The 9,303-nt window shown below is 36.9% G+C and overlaps 1 long non-coding RNA gene across 3 annotated transcripts in view; it reads left to right on the top strand.

The window, feature by feature from the left end:
- Positions 1-1,106: 1,106 nt before the first annotated feature.
- LOC121932271 overlaps positions 1,107-9,303 on the top strand; it is a 119,119-nt gene continuing 110,922 nt past the window's right edge. For all 3 annotated transcript variants that reach the window (XR_006104305.1, XR_006104306.1, XR_006104304.1), the window contains exon 1: positions 1,107-1,602. This is a non-coding gene — a long non-coding RNA (uncharacterized LOC121932271). The remainder of the gene's footprint in view (positions 1,603-9,303) is intronic.

Below are 9,303 nucleotides of genomic sequence, written 5' to 3'. Positions count from 1 at the left end.
CTGTCAGCTCATATGAGTGCACATACCAATTTTTGGAATGCATATTATGACCAAAGGGTTGGACTTTTTGAGTATGCATGATACCTTAGAAATATAAGTCCAAGGTCCAGTGCCTTCTCCTTAAACACAGCAAAAGTTAATGTTCCTTTAAAAGAGGAAGTTTAAGACTTGCAAAATTTGGCTGTTATAAATATCTGTCTGAGGATAACCTCAGTCCCCAGAACTGTGTTCAAATATCAGTAGGACTTATTTGAAAAGAAAATTTAATGTGAAGTCTAAAATACCAACCTGAGATTTTCTGTGTAGAATCCAAGAATTCCTGTCTGTTGAAATGGATGGTTTAAGTTCTGTTTATTTTGCCATTTCAATCCAGTTACTTCCTTTTGTATCAAGATACAATTATTTTCAGAAGAGAGCTTGAAAAATCCAGAAGTACAGGGTACTTTTAAATCAGACAAAAAATTATTGCTGTTACCTGTTCAAGAGCAAAATACGACAGAAGATAGTCGTACAGCTATATGGCTCTCACTAATAGTAGATATAGAAGTATTTCTTTCTGAAGGAAGTTTCCTTTTTATTGACTTATTGGTAGCATTTGAGGTATAGATAAGTGGTAAATTAAAAAAATATTGCGTCTGTGCTAAATAAATTATATACTATGTCACAAATCAAAGAAAATACTTAGTGTGGCAACAATATAACATTTGTATGCGTCTTTCAGTAAAGTAAAGGTTTGGGGGAAGGAGGACGGAAGAATAAAAGAATTGCAGTTTATTAAGAATTCCAAATATTCCCCAAGGCATAAGAACAGTTATTAATTTCAGTGTGCTATAATTGTGCTTTAAAGGAACAAAACAAAACAAAACAGATGTATTTTTCATTTTCTAGAATTGTTGCGAAAACCTAGCAATGTATCATCATTTGCACAGACACCCCTCCCCTGTCTGCTTTCTGTAGGTTATACAGAAAGCAGTGGGTGGTGGTTATAGGAAAGAAATGTGCCAGTAAATAAAGAGTTAAAAAAAGAAAGAAAGAAAGGCAGGCTCAGTGGTTTGTTGAGATCTGTCAGAGCCTGAGTGGCTGGCTACATATCTGTCTCAGGAACAATAGGTACCTGTATTCTGCCTGGACTGCTGGGCAGGCATTAGCAATCTGGGAAAGGTCTGTCTCTGTTAGAGGTTTCTCCCTGAGAATCCCTTATGACAGTCCCACTTTTCTAGGGGGCTGGGTGGGTGGAAATCCCAGCTGCTGCCAGGATGAGGGGGCAGAGCTTTGATCATTTTTATTCAGCCTTGACTTGGGTCTGAGGCGGAGGTTCTCAGTCTAGAAGTCAGCAGGCTGTCCTTTCATTTACTTCACAGAGGCACACATGCAGACAGAAGAAGCACATGCTCTCTCTTGCTCTCTCTCTCTCTGTCTTTCATACGCGTGCGTGCACACATACACACACATCCCTTGGCTGGTCTACGCAGGCAGCTTAGTGTCAGAGCCACAGCCGAGGCACAGTCCAATGAACATAGCAGCACCGGTCTTCATGGTGGGAAGAGGGGGCATGGAAGGTGATGACAACAATGGAGAAGACTCCTTCTTCGGCAAGTTTAGGTAAGAGGGACCGGTTATTTTCTCAAGTTTTCAGACCTGCTCAGATCCATTGGCTTTAAATGGTACTATATGAAGGCTGAAAGTCCTTGCTAATTTCATATTATCGCTCCTTCCTAGGTTAGCTTATTGCCTCAACAAAGAATATGCATTTGTCTTGTTCAGGGATGGTGGGCTCTTCTCTTTAGAAATGTTAAAACCAATCTTTCAAAAATGTATTGTGCAACCTTATTTGGGCAGGCAAGTTAAATTGAACAACATTTATTCATTATGTTTTAAAGGGAGAAAGTAGCACTTTGCAATGGGCATAAATACAGTAACCAAAAACTGTTCCACTAAATCCGTTGTTGTTGTTGTTGTTGTTGTTGTTGTTGTGTATCATCATCATCATTATTATTACAGTCATTCATAAATTCTACTGTTTTAGGGATGAAAGATTTTTAAGGTATTTCCTAAGTTAATTTTCTAACATATACATTGTCTCTATAAAAATATTACTTTTCCTTTTCTGGGATGTTGGGCTATTCTCCTTAGAAATGTTAACAGTTGCTATTCAAAAACAAATTGTGCATCTTTTTTGGGAAGGGGAGTTATGTTACATTAAGCAGTATTTATTCATTATAGTTCAAGGGATAGAATATCACATTGTACATGAACAATATGAAAACTATGTTCCATCAATACCCCTTTTTAATTATTTTTACACTCTTAACTGTACTGTGGTCAGCGGGTTTTAAAAACTAATGAGCTTCCCTGTGGACTTCACATAGTCCAATCTACATGACTTGCTGGAGCAGGAAGATGCTATTATTCTGGGCATATTTTTAATGCAGGTGTAACCTTTAAACTTTAAAATATTGCTTTCAGAATATTTTCTGTTAAACAGAGGCTTGTGAGGTTTATTGTGTAAAAGGGAAAACCATTTAAAGATAGCAATAATAAAGTTGAGTATTGACACAGTGTGTTGCACAGTGCAAAAAGCTAATGATCTTTTTTTTTAAATGCCCAAATATGTGAATTTAAGATATATTTTCTGTTGGTTTATTAGGACTGTAAGTACAGTATATACTTACAGGATATGTAGTTCAGGACAGTCTGCAAATGTCAAAAAAGGGGGGGGGGCAGGAAGTCGAGTGTCTTATTAGAACAAAAACAATTAAATTGTAGGGCTGAAAGATGCATAAGAAGATGAAGGAAACAAACAGAGCTATAACATTAAACAAAAGAGATAAGAGACCAGGTACATTGGTGTCATGTATTCTTTTTTTTTTAAATGGCATGTAAACCAGATGCCATCATATCTTGTTCACAAAATATTAATTTGCTGTATGAATCCCATACAGGAACAATGACTAACTCTGCAGCTTGAGTACTGTAGTTCTTTCTTTTGTTAGATTGCTTAATCTGAAGGGAGAGGAAGGCAGTTTTAAACTTGAGTGTAAATAATCTGTGTGAGAGCTGCATTTTATTCACTTACCCATTTGTAAGACTCATTCTGGGTTTCCTGTGGTATATTGTTATGTAAATCTGGTTCAGCAGGGGAAAGCACTGCTCAGGAGATTCAATTTGCTTGGAAAGTTGTTCATTTTAGCTGGGATGAATGTTATTTATCTGATGTGGTTCAAAGACAAGAAATGACTTTTTCTTTGCGGAAACCTATTGTGATGGTTACAGGGTGATCTAATCTTTTTAATTTTGGCTTTCACACCAGAGAAGATTAAAGATAAATCTCAGTTCCTTTAGTGACTACTAAGTCTCCGTGGGTGCCTAAGCACTCTTCTTGGTTGCTATGGCCAGACTGACCTCTGTCTATGCCATTTTAGGAACTAAGGCAATCCTTTTTCACATTTAAGAGCATGTACCTTGATTTATGTCCAAAATTGTGACCAAACGTCTTTGTATCCATGTGATAAATGGTAGCATGCAATTAATCATTTCCTAGAGGTAAACAGTGCTGCCCCACTCAAAATATGTTTTGTTCTGAGTTAATGGTATGGAACAAGCCACTCTCGGCAAACAGCTATCTATTATTTTAGAGAACCATTGAAACTTGGATCAAAAAGGAGGAAATTGGCATTCATTTTTTCTGGCATTTGTCTTTCATTTTTTCCTATCTGATGATGAGATGGCATACAGATTGACAATAAATGGTTGGCATTCCATCCACACTATCTGACCATATGATGGATCAATTCTTAGTATTCCACAAGGCTAAAAAATGGTCCATGGTGCTTTATCTGATTCTTCTTGTTTGCTTCTCTGTTATTACTGACTGTACAGAGATAAGTACTTTTGCTCTTCTGAAAGACGCTCACTGTTTTACTCTTATGAAAGTTACTTGAACTTAATTGCTATCAGATTTTGTAACTACTGGAAATGTTCAGCCTGGATGATACTTAATGGCCCTTGCATTTTCATATGTTAGAGAATCTATTTCACAGGGAACACTGTGGTTAAGAGGTTTCTTTCTTTCTTTTTGTACAGCATGTGTATTGAGGAAATGAAGAACAATGTTTTCCTGCTAAATGAAAATTACTGGTTTAACTTGTTGCTTGGGTCTGATATGTGAAGCTAAAGTAATAATGATCTCAGGCAAACAGAGAAAATTATTTGGCATTCTTTAGTACTGGCAAAAAGAACAGTAAAACCTCAGTTTTCTCCCTTAATACTGAGTTTTGGCCCTTGATTGGCTAAGCAGGATTGCTCCTCTTAAGAATTTCCAGATGCGGCATTGCACCTGATAGATTGGCTTGCATTATATTGAGAGCTTGATCTAGCTAGTGATTATAAAAAAGTAATCCTTCAAATAAATATGGTTGTTTTTTGTTTGTTTTTCAAACCCACTTCATACATAAAAGTGGAAGTGAAATTTCATTGCTCTGGATCCAGATTTAGCTATATTTAGAGTAATTGCATTGGGGCAGCTTATAGTTAATTATCTGCTGATAGAATTAGCTTCAAGCAAAGCACCACTGAGAATCCAAAGTAAATTCTCCTTTGGATGCCAGAATTTGTGCTGTAAAGTTAAATGAGGTATAAAAGTTAAATAAAGTTTTATTTAAAGTATTTGCAAGCCTTGTTCTGCTACTTAAACATGCGGCATATTTTAATCATACAATTTATAAAAGGTAGTTTAGTAGCTTGAGGTGGACATATTGCTTAATTTTTGAGATATCCAGGAGATGTTACTGCTTTAGACAAAGTGGAGATTAAGTGAATGCTGTCACTGAAACTCATTTTTAAAAGAATGGATTTTGGAACCTCAATTTTAAGTACTAGAGGGATGCAGAGCCGAATCTGACAGGTTGTTAAAGGTTAGTACTATGCTGAACACTGCTTGAAGAGGGGAAACCTGAAAAGTATTTTTCTTCTTTTCTTTTTGATGTCCATGAATAGATTTATCCTAACAGTATAAGGATGTAACCAAAATTCCAGGCAATTGAGGGTTGTCCAAATGATGCCAAGGTGCAACTCTGGAGGAAGTAGTTTCAGGGTGTACCACAATCTTACTTGTCAGGTTCTTGTAATGCTCAGAATGGCTGGGATTTCAATACAGTCCAAACTCCTGAAAACCAGCAGCTTTAGTGGTAATCAGATCACAAAACCTTTGCTGTCTTATCTTGTAAACACATTTATACTAAGAAAGCAGCTGAATAAAATATTTACTGACACTTTTATACTGAGCTTCTAATGTACGGGTTGTCAACTTGTGGAAATCCAAGGTTCATGATAATTTCCAAGACTCACCTTAAAGATGTAATACAATTTCATTTTTATATATCACAAGCCCATAGTGTGCCCATTTTTATGTATAAATCAATGATTAGATGCTTCCTGGCACTAATAAACCAAACAGAAATGCTTCATAATTACATATAAAAAAGTGCTACATAGTGATGACGGACTGCTCATTCTACCAAATTCTGTCTTCCTATTTTCACTGTCACTGCTTTTAACAGTCTCAGTGGCCTGAACATAATTTCCACTGCTTCATATGTTTACTTAAAAAAATAAAGTAATAGAATTATATTGTCTTAGTTAACTGCTGTGAAATACAACAATATTGATTAACCAGCAGGAGATGCTATTTAAGTGTTTCTGTTGTCACTTGTACATTGGAGTACATTGGTTTCACCACTGACTTGTTTTGCACAAATCCACAGCAAAAAGAGCAAGTGATTATTTGTTTGCTTTGGCTTCTTTGAATTTAACAAATCAATCTTATTTGTTTGTTTTGATGTGAATATGTACCATTTTCTGTTTCTGAAATATAAATATAAACTAGTTAAGACACAGGTGTATTTTTGAAGGATGAGGGGAATCAAAAGGAATAGGAATGTGTTAAAAGCTCTTACAGATAATCAGTATTATATTAATCATTGCCTTATATGAATCTGTCTACAGCATTTCCAGAGATTGCTTTGAGTATTGCTTACATTTCAAATCCTATAATTGGCACAATGTTTTTGAGAATAAGATGTATACTAAATCTCAAATGTGCACATAGAGAACAAAATGTTCTCCATAATTTTTCCCCTTCCTGTTGCCCTATGGCAAGAGCTGTCTGACATCTTATGGAATCCCTGGATTTGTAGTTGTATGAGGGACTCAAAGTCTCTGGCAAATAATTCATTATACCTTATGAAACTACAGGATTCCATAGGATGAAGCTATGGCAATTAAAGTGATATCAAAATTCTATAACTGTATAGTGTGAAAGAGACCAGAGTCTCTTGGTAGGTGGTGAGTTTCCTTCATTTAAGGTTTTTAAACAGAGGTTGGCTGCTCTCATCTGTCACTTAGCAGTAGATTCCTAATTGTAAAAAGAATTGACCTAAAAGGTCCTTGGGATCCCTTCCGACTGTACAGGATAGTCAGACTTTCCCCCAAGGAAGCCACTCCATTATATCTCTTTTTCTCCTTCTCCCTCCTGTGTTTTTCCCCATTTTTCTTTCCAGTTGACACTTCTCATTCTGAGACTCCTATGCATATACAATGGACTTGGTTATTTATCAAACTCAGGCTGCTCCCTTAAGGTTGGGTTTAAAGATGCTTTGTATTTGCACTAGTTTCAGAGTTCTTCTAAACATTACATCTCTCTCTCTCGCTCTCTCTCTCTCTCTCTAGCCCATTTTTGCAACATGTCTGGTGTCTGTGCTAATATTTTAAAATCTTATTTTAATTATTTTTGAAGAATGAGTTGCATGATACTGGCCATTCCTTGCAGCAATATTTCAAAGTTAATTTTTTTCCTGACCCTATGTATTTACTGTTTTAACAGTGTATGAATTTAAGTGACTAGAACTTTCTGTCATGGAGTTGCAAGTTTGGAACCCAGAGAATTGGGACAACATTTTAAATTGCCTATTTGAGGAACAAGCTGCAGTTTCTATTACCCATCCTCATAAGTTTTGTCAGCTACCATTGTTAAACAAGTAATAAGCCGGCATCCAGAGGTATTACACAGGAGACAGAGAAGAGTGCTATTTGAAAGGAACAGACCTAAAAACCAATGGGAGAAGCCATGGTTGCTTCACTCTTCAATTCATGTTTGATGTTTCAGTAGGCAAGCCTATATGCCATTACTGTATATTTCTCTGTGGCTGCTGCCATACTGCAGAACTAATATAGTTTGACACGGCTTTAACTGTCATGGCACCATCTTAGGGATTCTGGGGAGCTGTAGCTTGCTGTGGCATATGAGCTCTCTGACAGAGACGGCTGAATATTTCCCAAAACTACACATCCCAGAATTCCATAGCATTGAGCCATGGCAGTTCAAGCTGTGTCTAACTGCATTAATTCTACAGTGTAGATGCAGCCGCAGTTTTTGACATATCACATATTCATGACAGAAGCAAACATTGTCCTTAAACAATCCATCACAGCACAGGTATAAGGTCAGCCAGGCAAGAAGAATCCTCCACTTGTACAAACGACCTCAGCCTGAATTTTCCCCAATTCTGCCTCCCACTGCAGCTTCCTAACCCCATTTGGGAGTGTTGATAGTTTGGAAGTCGCAGTGGGAGGTCATCTACCCTCAGGAAAGATTTTGGGGGAATGTGGATTTGTCTGGATTAAAGAGGAAGGACAAAGAATTCCCCTTCAGCAACTATTCTTGTGGTGGTGCTATGCTGGATGCAAGTGCCTATGCTTTGCTAAATTATGCATGCTACAATTTTGAATTGTATGTGCAATTACTGGGTCTTCCTTACCCAGTCCCACTCTCCCCCGCTCCCCCCCCCTCTGCAGCCACTGTGCCTTCATTAGCCAAATGTCCTGAAGCAAAACAAACAAATGAAACCTCAAACCTCTCTTTATGGCTTGCCTTTGGCATAGTATAGATTCTCTATTGCACTACATAGAAATCTCTGCCTGGTGGGTGAAAATACAAAATTTATTGATCTTGTGTTTCCCTTTGGCATGCTGATAACCATGTTCCAATTCAGAGGGCACCCTCTTGTTAGCAAGCACCTAAGATGTTTCATTAAGAGAATAGGATCTGGAAGGGTGACCCTGGGGAAATCACCATCAACCTTCTGTGAGGATCAAAGTGCTGAAGATTTGCAGAAAGCCTTTGAAGCACATTAAACCAAAACATGGAATATTCTTGCAGGACTTTAGATGGTGCTTCCGATCCGAAAAAGGAGTTTGAACTTAAGTTAGTAGATATCTTTGAAGTCCTTGTGAATTTGCATTTTCCCCACCCTCAATGGTGAATCCTTTGCACTGCAGTATTTAGAAATATTGGTGAAATATTCCATTTTGACACACTTGCTGCCTTCTCTTCATCTATTAGAAGACATTATGATTCCCAGGACCTTCTCCATCATCTTCTTTATCCATTACTGTGTTGCTACATTTTTATCCTGCTTTTCCAATTCGTTAAAGTGCTCAAAGCAGAAACCTAGAAATCCAACTATTTATTTCTTTACTTGATTAATTTACTTGATTTATATGCCACCTTTTTCCTGACACAGGATCCTGTTAAAAACAAAATATTAAAATGATCAAAATATAAAGATCAGATTGAAAAGATTTGTCTATACTCCATAATGATAAGGATGGTTCCTACAGCCAAGCTTCAAGCTGCTGGGGGCATTTAAGATTAAAAATCTGCACCTTGAATTGAGCCCAGAATGCAAGTGGCAACCAGAGCAGCTCTTTCAGTATCAAAACAATATTATTTTGGTATTTGAATTTTGAAAAACACCTTATTTTGAGTTATTGGGGTGTAATCCTTAATTTTCCCGATGAAGCTCTTATGTACTGGTCACTTTCAGTTTGTGTTTCTCTGTGTAATTGAGTCATCCATCACAGAATCCATGATTTATGACCATTACATATGTTTCATGCCTCTCAACAGAACTTGGAAAATTTATTTTTGGGGATTATAACACTCAGACTTTGGTCATGTGGGCATTTTGGGAGTTATTGGCTAATCCCCCCCCCAAAAAAAATTGTCTCCGAAGGGATAGGGATAACAGCAAATTTTGTTTAGATCATTTTATAAGTACTTTGTACACTTAGAAATTTTCAGTGTTCTTTATAAATTTGATAGAAAGAACATGAGATTTTTTTTCCAAAAAAGTGGAATCTGATTAAAGCAAAACTGACAGTTTCATCTGTCAAGGCTAAATGCTTTGAATGCTTAGCTCTTGAAAAATATCTATGCATATTCACCATGATTGTGGTGTTTAATTA

This window comes from Sceloporus undulatus, chromosome 5 (assembly GCF_019175285.1).
Source record: "Sceloporus undulatus isolate JIND9_A2432 ecotype Alabama chromosome 5, SceUnd_v1.1, whole genome shotgun sequence".
NCBI lineage: Eukaryota > Metazoa > Chordata > Lepidosauria > Squamata > Phrynosomatidae > Sceloporus > Sceloporus undulatus.
Note: the sequence above shows the minus strand (reverse complement) of the source record. Positions and strands in the feature narration are given on the sequence as shown.